At 46.3% G+C, this 14,785-nt stretch overlaps 7 non-coding genes across 7 annotated transcripts; all 7 read right to left on the reverse strand.

Annotated features, from left to right (window-relative positions):
• Positions 1–604: 604 nt before the first annotated feature.
• Positions 605–795, reverse strand: LOC130328195 (U2 spliceosomal RNA). Its single transcript, XR_008872255.1, has one exon. It is a non-coding gene; the product is annotated as a U2 spliceosomal RNA (small nuclear RNA).
• Positions 796–2,881: 2,086 nt separating this feature from the next.
• LOC130328149 (U2 spliceosomal RNA) lies at positions 2,882–3,072 on the reverse strand. The gene has a single exon (XR_008872213.1). It is a non-coding gene; the product is annotated as a U2 spliceosomal RNA (small nuclear RNA).
• Positions 3,073–5,158: 2,086 nt separating this feature from the next.
• Positions 5,159–5,349, reverse strand: LOC130328196 (U2 spliceosomal RNA). Its single transcript, XR_008872256.1, has one exon. It is a non-coding gene; the product is annotated as a U2 spliceosomal RNA (small nuclear RNA).
• A 2,088-nt stretch (positions 5,350–7,437) lies between these two features.
• LOC130328197 (U2 spliceosomal RNA) lies at positions 7,438–7,628 on the reverse strand. Its single transcript, XR_008872257.1, has one exon. It is a non-coding gene; the product is annotated as a U2 spliceosomal RNA (small nuclear RNA).
• A 2,092-nt stretch (positions 7,629–9,720) lies between these two features.
• Positions 9,721–9,911, reverse strand: LOC130328198 (U2 spliceosomal RNA). Its single transcript, XR_008872258.1, has one exon. It is a non-coding gene; the product is annotated as a U2 spliceosomal RNA (small nuclear RNA).
• A 2,081-nt stretch (positions 9,912–11,992) lies between these two features.
• LOC130328199 (U2 spliceosomal RNA) lies at positions 11,993–12,183 on the reverse strand. The gene has a single exon (XR_008872259.1). It is a non-coding gene; the product is annotated as a U2 spliceosomal RNA (small nuclear RNA).
• Positions 12,184–14,269: 2,086 nt separating this feature from the next.
• Positions 14,270–14,460, reverse strand: LOC130328201 (U2 spliceosomal RNA). Its single transcript, XR_008872260.1, has one exon. It is a non-coding gene; the product is annotated as a U2 spliceosomal RNA (small nuclear RNA).
• Positions 14,461–14,785: the final 325 nt, after the last annotated feature.

The following is a 14,785-nucleotide window of genomic DNA, read 5'->3' on the forward strand; positions in this document are numbered from 1 at the left end:
TAGACAGCCAGCTGATGACCAATCCATTAGTGCAATGGATGGCTGGAAGCATTTGTCTTTGCCTTTGCAATACCACAGAAGCAATGCATGGTCAATGTACAGCAATGACACACCTGTGTGAACAGCCAGGAGACCCCCCCCCCCATGTTATGTTACATAGTTACATAGTTAGTACGGTCGAAAAAAGACATATGTCCATCAAGTTCAACCAGGGAATTAAGGGGTAGGGGTGTGGCGCGATATTGGGGAAGGGATGAGATTTTATATTTCTTCATAAGCATTAATCTTATTTTGTCAATTAGGAACATTCAGCACCCACCCGCTATCAAGGCAGCTGCCTATCATGTCATGCCCTACCTGCACAGGTGTGCTGGCTACTCAAATGATCCAATTAAGGAGGCCATTTAGTCAGCAGCAGCAGAAGTCCTGTGCCTGGACGCTCCAACAGCGGCCAGACACAAGCAGAAGCAGAAGCAGCAGCAGCACCACCTTTTGTTTTTTGGCTGCAGCAGCAGCAGCAGCAAGGCCCACAGGGCTGGCTAGCTGGCTAGCCAGCAAGCAGGTAGCAATGAAAGTAGGAATCTTTCTTTTTAACCCTGTAAGGGGGTGGTGCACTGTACCCGAAGATACTGCCATATCGGGTCAATGCATAGGGCGACGGAAGCAAGCTTCGAAATCGGCCCCCGTTCTCAAAAATCCATTTAATATATGGTCCCCAGATAGGGGACGTATCAGATATTAAACTGATAAGAACAGATACTACACTTGATCTTAGCCAAAAGGCCGAGAAGCGATAACCGTGAAAGGGGCGGGCCCAACAAGGTCCCCTTCATGGGCACTATCACTGCTTGCTGTCAGGGAGGCTGCCAGACAATTTTCCATGCACACTCTGGGCTGGGGGGCAGTCAACCACCAGTACACACAGCAGAACCTAAACCCATACCATTATTGCTAAGCAGCAAGACAGGGGCCCATTGCACTCCCACGGGGCCTTTTTAAATGCAATCCATAACCCGGATTTGCCAGGAACCCTTCTTACTCCTCCTACTTGCATGTGACACTGGGCTTAGGATCTGCATAGGAAACACACACACAAGCACACACCTACCTTTGTTGCCTGCAGATGCCTCCTTGGCTGTCCCCAAACGGTATCAAACCAACACCCACGGGAAGCTGTAAGCATAGAGGACATGCCTGCACCCCATTGGACTTACCTGTGTGGGTTAAACCCGGGTTATTTGACAACCTATGGCGGTGATGGTTCTGCTCAGGCAGAGCAGTGCTGATGCTCCTCATAAAGCTGTCGCTGCTGTGAAGGTTCTAGGTGACATCACAAATCCCTATGGTTACATACACAACAAAGCTGGGTTGTTGTTGTTTACACTCTGCAAGGCCTGTGGAAGTGAGTGACATCATAGCACTGTAGTTCTGAGGGTTCTAGATGGATGCAACAATCTCCTGTTGCTTCTATGAAGGCCATAATAGACGACATCACCAAACAGCTCCATAGTCACATACACAGCAAAGGAGAGATGTTGTTTACACCTAGTGATGTCAGTGGTATTGAGTGACATCACAGCACAGTGCTAAGGCTCCTGGGCCTGGACACAGCAGCGGCTGCAATATCTCAACGGAGAATACGTTTATATATATGTGTGTGTGTGCGCGTATATATATATATATATATATATATATATATATATATATATATTTCTCCGCCGAAATCACTTTTAAACCCATTTCCACCTTTTTTTCCCTTCTCTTCCTCTTACTTTTTTTTCACGTTTTTTTACGTTTTTCTCCTTTTCGCCTCTTTTCTGGGCGTATTATTCTTCTTTTTCTTCTTTTTTTTCGTCTAATGCATACCCCATCAGTGCAGCAATGCTTATTCAATACCGCCAGCAGATGGAGACACTGGGGGATAATTTTCTAAGGATTTATACTGATTTTTCCTGTCTGAATTTGTCGCACAGAAAGTTGCAGGCCAAATATGTGTGACATTTCTGCAACTTTAGCTTCTAGAGCATTTTTACAACATTATACATAGGTGCTGAATACATAAAAAGCGACTGTTCAGCGACAGACAAGTCGCATCGGCTGAAAGTAGGCCAGAATGTCAGTCCATGTTGGAGCAGGTTTAGATACAGTCTAAAGCATAGATCTCAAAGTCTGTGCACAGAATTTAGCAAGGGCCTCGCACCTTCTGATGCATCAGGTAGGTGCACAATAGCATAGCCTAACCCTCTGTACTTTGGTCTATATTGATGCGGGACATAGACAGCCAGCTGATGACCAATCCATTAGTGCAATGGATGGCTGGAAGCATTTGTCTTTGCCTTTGCAATACCACAGAAGCAATGCATGGTCAATGTACAGCAATGACACACCTGTGTGAACAGCCAGGAGACCCCCCCCCCCATGTTATGTTACATAGTTACATAGTTAGTACGGTCGAAAAAAGACATATGTCCATCAAGTTCAACCAGGGAATTAAGGGGTAGGGGTGTGGCGCGATATTGGGGAAGGGATGAGATTTTATATTTCTTCATAAGCATTAATCTTATTTTGTCAATTAGGAACATTCAGCACCCACCCGCTATCAAGGCAGCTGCCTATCATGTCATGCCCTACCTGCACAGGTGTGCTGGCTACTCAAATGATCCAATTAAGGAGGCCATTTAGTCAGCAGCAGCAGAAGTCCTGTGCCTGGACGCTCCAACAGCGGCCAGACACAAGCAGAAGCAGAAGCAGCAGCAGCACCACCTTTTGTTTTTTGGCTGCAGCAGCAGCAGCAGCAGCAAGGCCCACAGGGCTGGCTAGCTGGCTAGCCAGCAAGCAGGTAGCAATGAAAGTAGGAATCTTTCTTTTTAACCCTGTAAGGGGGTGGTGCACTGTACCCGAAGATACTGCCATATCGGGTCAATGCATAGGGCGACGGAAGCAAGCTTCAAAATCGGCCCCCGTTCTCAAAAATCCATTTAATATATGGTCCCCAGATAGGGGACGTATCAGATATTAAACTGATAAGAACAGATACTACACTTGATCTTAGCCAAAAGGCCGAGAAGCGATAACCGTGAAAGGGGCGGGCCCAACAAGGTCCCCTTCATGGGCACTATCACTGCTTGCTGTCAGGGAGGCTGCCAGACAATTTTCCATGCACACTCTGGGCTGGGGGGCAGTCAACCACCAGTACACACAGCAGAACCTAAACCCATACCATTATTGCTAAGCAGCAAGACAGGGGCCCATTGCACTCCCACGGGGCCTTTTTAAATGCAATCCATAACCCGGATTTGCCAGGAACCCTTCTTACTCCTCCTACTTGCATGTGACACTGGGCTTAGGATCTGCATAGGAAACACACACACAAGCACACACCTACCTTTGTTGCCTGCAGATGCCTCCTTGGCTGTCCCCAAACGGTATCAAACCAACACCCACGGGAAGCTGTAAGCATAGAGGACATGCCTGCACCCCATTGGACTTACCTGTGTGGGTTAAACCCGGGTTATTTGACAACCTATGGCGGTGATGGTTCTGCTCAGGCAGAGCAGTGCTGATGCTCCTCATAAAGCTGTCGCTGCTGTGAAGGTTCTAGGTGACATCACAAATCCCTATGGTTACATACACAACAAAGCTGGGTTGTTGTTGTTTACACTCTGCAAGGCCTGTGGAAGTGAGTGACATCATAGCACTGTAGTTCTGAGGGTTCTAGATGGATGCAACAATCTCCTGTTGCTTCTATGAAGGCCATAATAGACGACTTCACCAAACAGCTCCATAGTCACATACACAGCAAAGGAGAGATGTTGTTTACACCTAGTGATGTCAGTGGTATTGAGTGACATCACAGCACAGTGCTAAGGCTCCTGGGCCTGGACACAGCAGCGGCTGCAATATCTCAACGGAGAATACGTTTATATATATGTGTGTGTGTGCGCGTATATATATATATATATATATATATATATATATATATATATATATATTTCTCCGCCGAAATCACTTTTAAACCCATTTCCACCTTTTTTTCCCTTCTCTTCCTCTTACTTTTTTTTCACGTTTTTTTACGTTTTTCTCCTTTTCGCCTCTTTTCTGGGCGTATTATTCTTCTTTTTCTTCTTTTTTTTCGTCTAATGCATACCCCATCAGTGCAGCAATGCTTATTCAATACCGCCAGCAGATGGAGACACTGGGGGATAATTTTCTAAGGATTTATACTGATTTTTCCTGTCTGAATTTGTCGCACAGAAAGTTGCAGGCCAAATATGTGTGACATTTCTGCGACTTTAGCTTCTAGAGCATTTTTACAACATTATACATAGGTGCTGAATACATAAAAAGCGACTGTTCAGCGACAGACAAGTCGCATCGGCTGAAAGTAGGCCAGAATGTCAGTCCATGTTGGAGCAGGTTTAGATACAGTCTAAAGCATAGATCTCAAAGTCTGTGCACAGAATTTAGCAAGGGCCTCGCACCTTCTGATGCATCAGGTAGGTGCACAATAGCATAGCCTAACCCTCTGTACTTTGGTCTATATTGATGCGGGACATAGACAGCCAGCTGATGACCAATCCATTAGTGCAATGGATGGCTGGAAGCATTTGTCTTTGCCTTTGCAATACCACAGAAGCAATGCATGGTCAATGTACAGCAATGACACACCTGTGTGAACAGCCAGGAGACCCCCCCCCCATGTTATGTTACATAGTTACATAGTTAGTACGGTCGAAAAAAGACATATGTCCATCAAGTTCAACCAGGGAATTAAGGGGTAGGGGTGTGGCGCGATATTGGGGAAGGGATGAGATTTTATATTTCTTCATAAGCATTAATCTTATTTTGTCAATTAGGAACATTCAGCACCCACCCGCTATCAAGGCAGCTGCCTATCATGTCATGCCCTACCTGCACAGGTGTGCTGGCTACTCAAATGATCCAATTAAGGAGGCCATTTAGTCAGCAGCAGCAGAAGTCCTGTGCCTGGACGCTCCAACAGCGGCCAGACACAAGCAGAAGCAGAAGCAGCAGCAGCACCACCTTTTGTTTTTTGGCTGCAGCAGCAGCAGCAGCAAGGCCCACAGGGCTGGCTAGCTGGCTAGCCAGCAAGCAGGTAGCAATGAAAGTAGGAATCTTTCTTTTTAACCCTGTAAGGGGGTGGTGCACTGTACCCGAAGATACTGCCATATCGGGTCAATGCATAGGGCGACGGAAGCAAGCTTCGAAATCGGCCCCCGTTCTCAAAAATCCATTTAATATATGGTCCCCAGATAGGGGACGTATCAGATATTAAACTGATAAGAACAGATACTACACTTGATCTTAGCCAAAAGGCCGAGAAGCGATAACCGTGAAAGGGGCGGGCTCAACAAGGTCCCCTTCATGGGCACTATCACTGCTTGCTGTCAGGGAGGCTGCCAGACAATTTTCCATGCACACTCTGGGCTGGGGGGCAGTCAACCACCAGTACACACAGCAGAACCTAAACCCATACCATTATTGCTAAGCAGCAAGACAGGGGCCCATTGCACTCCCACGGGGCCTTTTTAAATGCAATCCATAACCCGGATTTGCCAGGAACCCTTCTTACTCCTCCTACTTGCATGTGACACTGGGCTTAGGATCTGCATAGGAAACACACACACAAGCACACACCTACCTTTGTTGCCTGCAGATGCCTCCTTGGCTGTCCCCAAACGGTATCAAACCAACACCCACGGGAAGCTGTAAGCATAGAGGACATGCCTGCACCCCATTGGACTTACCTGTGTGGGTTAAACCCGGGTTATTTGACAACCTATGGCGGTGATGGTTCTGCTCAGGCAGAGCAGTGCTGATGCTCCTCATAAAGCTGTCGCTGCTGTGAAGGTTCTAGGTGACATCACAAATCCCTATGGTTACATACACAACAAAGCTGGGTTGTTGTTGTTTACACTCTGCAAGGCCTGTGGAAGTGAGTGACATCATAGCACTGTAGTTCTGAGGGTTCTAGATGGATGCAACAATCTCCTGTTGCTTCTATGAAGGCCATAATAGACGACATCACCAAACAGCTCCATAGTCACATACACAGCAAAGGAGAGATGTTGTTTACACCTAGTGATGTCAGTGGTATTGAGTGACATCACAGCACAGTGCTAAGGCTCCTGGGCCTGGACACAGCAGCGGCTGCAATATCTCAACGGAGAATACGTTTATATATATGTGTGTGTGTGCGCGTATATATATATATATATATATATATATATATATATATATATATATATTTCTCTGCCGAAATCACTTTTAAACCCATTTCCACCTTTTTTTCCCTTCTCTTCCTCTTACTTTTTTTTCACGTTTTTTTACGTTTTTCTCCTTTTCGCCTCTTTTCTGGGCGTATTATTCTTCTTTTTCTTCTTTTTTTTCGTCTAATGCATACCCCATCAGTGCAGCAATGCTTATTCAATACCGCCAGCAGATGGAGACACTGGGGGATAATTTTCTAAGGATTTATACTGATTTTTCCTGTCTGAATTTGTCGCACAGAAAGTTGCAGGCCAAATATGTGTGACATTTCTGCGACTTTAGCTTCTAGAGCATTTTTACAACATTATACATAGGTGCTGAATACATAAAAAGCGACTGTTCAGCGACAGACAAGTCGCATCGGCTGAAAGTAGGCCAGAATGTCAGTCCATGTTGGAGCAGGTTTAGATACAGTCTAAAGCATAGATCTCAAAGTCTGTGCACAGAATTTAGCAAGGGCCTCGCACCTTCTGATGCATCAGGTAGGTGCACAATAGCATAGCCTAACCCTCTGTACTTTGGTCTATATTGATGCGGGACATAGACAGCCAGCTGATGACCAATCCATTAGTGCAATGGATGGCTGGAAGCATTTGTCTTTGCCTTTGCAATACCACAGAAGCAATGCATGGTCAATGTACAGCAATGACACACCTGTGTGAACAGCCAGGAGACCCCCCCCCCCCATGTTATGTTACATAGTTACATAGTTAGTACGGTCGAAAAAAGACATATGTCCATCAAGTTCAACCAGGGAATTAAGGGGTAGGGGTGTGGCGCGATATTGGGGAAGGGATGAGATTTTATATTTCTTCATAAGCATTAATCTTATTTTGTCAATTAGGAACATTCAGCACCCACCCGCTATCAAGGCAGCTGCCTATCATGTCATGCCCTACCTGCACAGGTGTGCTGGCTACTCAAATGATCCAATTAAGGAGGCCATTTAGTCAGCAGCAGCAGAAGTCCTGTGCCTGGACGCTCCAACAGCGGCCAGACACAAGCAGAAGCAGAAGCAGCAGCAGCACCACCTTTTGTTTTTTGGCTGCAGCAGCAGCAGCAGCAAGGCCCACAGGGCTGGCTAGCTGGCTAGCCAGCAAGCAGGTAGCAATGAAAGTAGGAATCTTTCTTTTTAACCCTGTAAGGGGGTGGTGCACTGTACCCGAAGATACTGCCATATCGGGTCAATGCATAGGGCGACGGAAGCAAGCTTCGAAATCGGCCCCCGTTCTCAAAAATCCATTTAATATATGGTCCCCAGATAGGGGACGTATCAGATATTAAACTGATAAGAACAGATACTACACTTGATCTTAGCCAAAAGGCCGAGAAGCGATAACCGTGAAAGGGGCGGGCCCAACAAGGTCCCCTTCATGGGCACTATCACTGCTTGCTGTCAGGGAGGCTGCCAGACAATTTTCCATGCACACTCTGGGCTGGGGGGCAGTCAACCACCAGTACACACAGCAGAACCTAAACCCATACCATTATTGCTAAGCAGCAAGACAGGGGCCCATTGCACTCCCACGGGGCCTTTTTAAATGCAATCCATAACCCGGATTTGCCAGGAACCCTTCTTACTCCTCCTACTTGCATGTGACACTGGGCTTAGGATCTGCATAGGAAACACACACACAAGCACACACCTACCTTTGTTGCCTGCAGATGCCTCCTTGGCTGTCCCCAAACGGTATCAAACCAACACCCACGGGAAGCTGTAAGCATAGAGGACATGCCTGCACCCCATTGGACTTACCTGTGTGGGTTAAACCCGGGTTATTTGACAACCTATGGCGGTGATGGTTCTGCTCAGGCAGAGCAGTGCTGATGCTCCTCATAAAGCTGTCGCTGCTGTGAAGGTTCTAGGTGACATCACAAATCCCTATGGTTACATACACAACAAAGCTGGGTTGTTGTTGTTTACACTCTGCAAGGCCTGTGGAAGTGAGTGACATCATAGCACTGTAGTTCTGAGGGTTCTAGATGGATGCAACAATCTCCTGTTGCTTCTATGAAGGCCATAATAGACGACATCACCAAACAGCTCCATAGTCACATACACAGCAAAGGAGAGATGTTGTTTACACCTAGTGATGTCAGTGGTATTGAGTGACATCACAGCACAGTGCTAAGGCTCCTGGGCCTGGACACAGCAGCGGCTGCAATATCTCAACGGAGAATACGTTTATATATATGTGTGTGTGTGCGCGTATATATATATATATATATATATATATATATATATATATATATATTTCTCCGCCGAAATCACTTTTAAACCCATTTCCACCTTTTTTTCCCTTCTCTTCCTCTTACTTTTTTTTCACGTTTTTTTACGTTTTTCTCCTTTTCGCCTCTTTTCTGGGCGTATTATTCTTCTTTTTCTTCTTTTTTTTCGTCTAATGCATACCCCATCAGTGCAGCAATGCTTATTCAATACCGCCAGCAGATGGAGACACTGGGGGATAATTTTCTAAGGATTTATACTGATTTTTCCTGTCTGAATTTGTCGCACAGAAAGTTGCAGGCCAAATATGTGTGACATTTCTGCGACTTTAGCTTCTAGAGCATTTTTACAACATTATACATAGGTGCTGAATACATAAAAAGCGACTGTTCAGCGACAGACAAGTCGCATCGGCTGAAAGTAGGCCAGAATGTCAGTCCATGTTGGAGCAGGTTTAGATACAGTCTAAAGCATAGATCTCAAAGTCTGTGCACAGAATTTAGCAAGGGCCTCGCACCTTCTGATGCATCAGGTAGGTGCACAATAGCATAGCCTAACCCTCTGTACTTTGGTCTATATTGATGCGGGACATAGACAGCCAGCTGATGACCAATCCATTAGTGCAATGGATGGCTGGAAGCATTTGTCTTTGCCTTTGCAATACCACAGAAGCAATGCATGGTCAATGTACAGCAATGACACACCTGTGTGAACAGCCAGGAGACCCCCCCCCCCCCCCCCCATGTTATGTTACATAGTTACATAGTTAGTACGGTCGAAAAAAGACATATGTCCATCAAGTTCAACCAGGGAATTAAGGGGTAGGGGTGTGGCGCGATATTGGGGAAGGGATGAGATTTTATATTTCTTCATAAGCATTAATCTTATTTTGTCAATTAGGAACATTCAGCACCCACCCGCTATCAAGGCAGCTGCCTATCATGTCATGCCCTACCTGCACAGGTGTGCTGGCTACTCAAATGATCCAATTAAGGAGGCCATTTAGTCAGCAGCAGCAGAAGTCCTGTGCCTGGACGCTCCAACAGCGGCCAGACACAAGCAGAAGCAGAAGCAGCAGCAGCACCACCTTTTGTTTTTTGGCTGCAGCAGCAGCAGCAGCAAGGCCCACAGGGCTGGCTAGCTGGCTAGCCAGCAAGCAGGTAGCAATGAAAGTAGGAATCTTTCTTTTTAACCCTGTAAGGGGGTGGTGCACTGTACCCGAAGATACTGCCATATCGGGTCAATGCATAGGGCGACGGAAGCAAGCTTCGAAATCGGCCCCCGTTCTCAAAAATCCATTTAATATATGGTCCCCAGATAGGGGACGTATCAGATATTAAACTGATAAGAACAGATACTACACTTGATCTTAGCCAAAAGGCCGAGAAGCGATAACCGTGAAAGGGGCGGGCCCAACAAGGTCCCCTTCATGGGCACTATCACTGCTTGCTGTCAGGGAGGCTGCCAGACAATTTTCCATGCACACTCTGGGCTGGGGGGCAGTCAACCACCAGTACACACAGCAGAACCTAAACCCATACCATTATTGCTAAGCAGCAAGACAGGGGCCCATTGCACTCCCACGGGGCCTTTTTAAATGCAATCCATAACCCGGATTTGCCAGGAACCCTTCTTACTCCTCCTACTTGCATGTGACACTGGGCTTAGGATCTGCATAGGAAACACACACACAAGCACACACCTACCTTTGTTGCCTGCAGATGCCTCCTTGGCTGTCCCCAAACGGTATCAAACCAACACCCACGGGAAGCTGTAAGCATAGAGGACATGCCTGCACCCCATTGGACTTACCTGTGTGGGTTAAACCCGGGTTATTTGACAACCTATGGCGGTGATGGTTCTGCTCAGGCAGAGCAGTGCTGATGCTCCTCATAAAGCTGTCGCTGCTGTGAAGGTTCTAGGTGACTCACAAATCCCTATGGTTACATACACAACAAAGCTGGGTTGTTGTTGTTTACACTCTGCAAGGCCTGTGGAAGTGAGTGACATCATAGCACTGTAGTTCTGAGGGTTCTAGATGGATGCAACAATCTCCTGTTGCTTCTATGAAGGCCATAATAGACGACATCACCAAACAGCTCCATAGTCACATACACAGCAAAGGAGAGATGTTGTTTACACCTAGTGATGTCAGTGGTATTGAGTGACATCACAGCACAGTGCTAAGGCTCCTGGGCCTGGACACAGCAGCGGCTGCAATATCTCAACGGAGAATACGTTTATATATATGTGTGTGTGTGCGCGTATATATATATATATATATATATATATATATATATATATATTTCTCCGCCGAAATCACTTTTAAACCCATTTCCACCTTTTTTTCCCTTCTCTTCCTCTTACTTTTTTTTCACGTTTTTTTACGTTTTTCTCCTTTTCGCCTCTTTTCTGGGCGTATTATTCTTCTTTTTCTTCTTTTTTTTCGTCTAATGCATACCCCATCAGTGCAGCAATGCTTATTCAATACCGCCAGCAGATGGAGACACTGGGGGATAATTTTCTAAGGATTTATACTGATTTTTCCTGTCTGAATTTGTCGCACAGAAAGTTGCAGGCCAAATATGTGTGACATTTCTGCGACTTTAGCTTCTAGAGCATTTTTACAACATTATACATAGGTGCTGAATACATAAAAAGCGACTGTTCAGCGACAGACAAGTCGCATCGGCTGAAAGTAGGCCAGAATGTCAGTCCATGTTGGAGCAGGTTTAGATACAGTCTAAAGCATAGATCTCAAAGTCTGTGCACAGAATTTAGCAAGGGCCTCGCACCTTCTGATGCATCAGGTAGGTGCACAATAGCATAGCCTAACCCTCTGTACTTTGGTCTATATTGATGCGGGACATAGACAGCCAGCTGATGACCAATCCATTAGTGCAATGGATGGCTGGAAGCATTTGTCTTTGCCTTTGCAATACCACAGAAGCAATGCATGGTCAATGTACAGCAATGACACACCTGTGTGAACAGCCAGGAGACCCCCCCCCCCCATGTTATGTTACATAGTTACATAGTTAGTACGGTCGAAAAAAGACATATGTCCATCAAGTTCAACCAGGGAATTAAGGGGTAGGGGTGTGGCGCGATATTGGGGAAGGGATGAGATTTTATATTTCTTCATAAGCATTAATCTTATTTTGTCAATTAGGAACATTCAGCACCCACCCGCTATCAAGGCAGCTGCCTATCATGTCATGCCCTACCTGCACAGGTGTGCTGGCTACTCAAATGATCCAATTAAGGAGGCCATTTAGTCAGCAGCAGCAGAAGTCCTGTGCCTGGACGCTCCAACAGCGGCCAGACACAAGCAGAAGCAGAAGCAGCAGCAGCACCACCTTTTGTTTTTTGGCTGCAGCAGCAGCAGCAGCAAGGCCCACAGGGCTGGCTAGCTGGCTAGCCAGCAAGCAGGTAGCAATGAAAGTAGGAATCTTTCTTTTTAACCCTGTAAGGGGGTGGTGCACTGTACCCGAAGATACTGCCATATCGGGTCAATGCATAGGGCGACGGAAGCAAGCTTCGAAATCGGCCCCCGTTCTCAAAAATCCATTTAATATATGGTCCCCAGATAGGGGACGTATCAGATATTAAACTGATAAGAACAGATACTACACTTGATCTTAGCCAAAAGGCCGAGAAGCGATAACCGTGAAAGGGGCGGGCCCAACAAGGTCCCCTTCATGGGCACTATCACTGCTTGCTGTCAGGGAGGCTGCCAGACAATTTTCCATGCACACTCTGGGCTGGGGGGCAGTCAACCACCAGTACACACAGCAGAACCTAAACCCATACCATTATTGCTAAGCAGCAAGACAGGGGCCCATTGCACTCCCACGGGGCCTTTTTAAATGCAATCCATAACCCGGATTTGCCAGGAACCCTTCTTACTCCTCCTACTTGCATGTGACACTGGGCTTAGGATCTGCATAGGAAACACACACACAAGCACACACCTACCTTTGTTGCCTGCAGATGCCTCCTTGGCTGTCCCCAAACGGTATCAAACCAACACCCACGGGAAGCTGTAAGCATAGAGGACATGCCTGCACCCCATTGGACTTACCTGTGTGGGTTAAACCCGGGTTATTTGACAACCTATGGCGGTGATGGTTCTGCTCAGGCAGAGCAGTGCTGATGCTCCTCATAAAGCTGTCGCTGCTGTGAAGGTTCTAGGTGACATCACAAATCCCTATGGTTACATACACAACAAAGCTGGGTTGTTGTTGTTTACACTCTGCAAGGCCTGTGGAAGTGAGTGACATCATAGCACTGTAGTTCTGAGGGTTCTAGATGGATGCAACAATCTCCTGTTGCTTCTATGAAGGCCATAATAGACGACATCACCAAACAGCTCCATAGTCACATACACAGCAAAGGAGAGATGTTGTTTACACCTAGTGATGTCAGTGGTATTGAGTGACATCACAGCACAGTGCTAAGGCTCCTGGGCCTGGACACAGCAGCGGCTGCAATATCTCAACGGAGAATACGTTTATATATATGTGTGTGTGTGCGCGTATATATATATATATATATATATATATATATATATATATATATATTTCTCCGCCGAAATCACTTTTAAACCCATTTCCACCTTTTTTTCCCTTCTCTTCCTCTTACTTTTTTTTCACGTTTTTTTACGTTTTTCTCCTTTTCGCCTCTTTTCTGGGCGTATTATTCTTCTTTTTCTTCTTTTTTTTCGTCTAATGCATACCCCATCAGTGCAGCAATGCTTATTCAATACCGCCAGCAGATGGAGACACTGGGGGATAATTTTCTAAGGATTTATACTGATTTTTCCTGTCTGAATTTGTCGCACAGAAAGTTGCAGGCCAAATATGTGTGACATTTCTGCGACTTTAGCTTCTAGAGCATTTTTACAACATTATACATAGGTGCTGAATACATAAAAAGCGACTGTTCAGCGACAGACAAGTCGCATCGGCTGAAAGTAGGCCAGAATGTCAGTCCATGTTGGAGCAGGTTTAGATACAGTCTAAAGCATAGATCTCAAAGTCTGTGCACAGAATTTAGCAAGGGCCTCGCACCTTCTGATGCATCAGGTAGGTGCACAATAGCATAGCCTAACCCTCTGTACTTTGGTCTATATTGATGCGGGACATAGACAGCCAGCTGATGACCAATCCATTAGTGCAATGGATGGCTGGAAGCATTTGTCTTTGCCTTTGCAATACCACAGAAGCAATGCATGGTCAATGTACAGCAATGACACACCTGTGTGAACAGCCAGGAGACCCCCCCCCCCCATGTTATGTTACATAGTTACATAGTTAGTACGGTCGAAAAAAGACATATGTCCATCAAGTTCAACCAGGGAATTAAGGGGTAGGGGTGTGGCGCGATATTGGGGAAGGGATGAGATTTTATATTTCTTCATAAGCATTAATCTTATTTTGTCAATTAGGAACATTCAGCACCCACCCGCTATCAAGGCAGCTGCCTATCATGTCATGCCCTACCTGCACAGGTGTGCTGGCTACTCAAATGATCCAATTAAGGAGGCCATTTAGTCAGCAGCAGCAGAAGTCCTGTGCCTGGACGCTCCAACAGCGGCCAGACACAAGCAGAAGCAGAAGCAGCAGCAGCACCACCTTTTGTTTTTTGGCTGCAGCAGCAGCAGCAGCAAGGCCCACAGGGCTGGCTAGCTGGCTAGCCAGCAAGCAGGTAGCAATGAAAGTAGGAATCTTTCTTTTTAACCCTGTAAGGGGGTGGTGCACTGTACCCGAAGATACTGCCATATCGGGTCAATGCATAGGGCGACGGAAGCAAGCTTCGAAATCGGCCCCCGTTCTCAAAAATCCATTTAATATATGGTCCCCAGATAGGGGACGTATCAGATATTAAACTGATAAGAACAGATACTACACTTGATCTTAGCCAAAAGGCCGAGAAGCGATAACCGTGAAAGGGGCGGGCCCAACAAGGTCCCCTTCATGGGCACTATCACTGCTTGCTGTCAGGGAGGCTGCCAGACAATTTTCCATGCACACTCTGGGCTGGGGGGCAGTCAACCACCAGTACACACAGCAGAACCTAAACCCATACCATTATTGCTAAGCAGCAAGACAGGGGCCCATTGCACTCCCACGGGGCCTTTTTAAATGCAATCCATAACCCGGATTTGCCAGGAACCCTTCTTACTCCTCCTACTTGCATGTGACACTGGGCTTAGGATCTGCATAGGAAACACACACACAAGCACACACCTACCTTTGTTGCCTG

The sequence above is a fragment of the Hyla sarda genome, unplaced genomic scaffold (assembly GCF_029499605.1).
Source record: "Hyla sarda isolate aHylSar1 unplaced genomic scaffold, aHylSar1.hap1 scaffold_305, whole genome shotgun sequence".
Lineage (NCBI taxonomy): Eukaryota > Metazoa > Chordata > Amphibia > Anura > Hylidae > Hyla > Hyla sarda.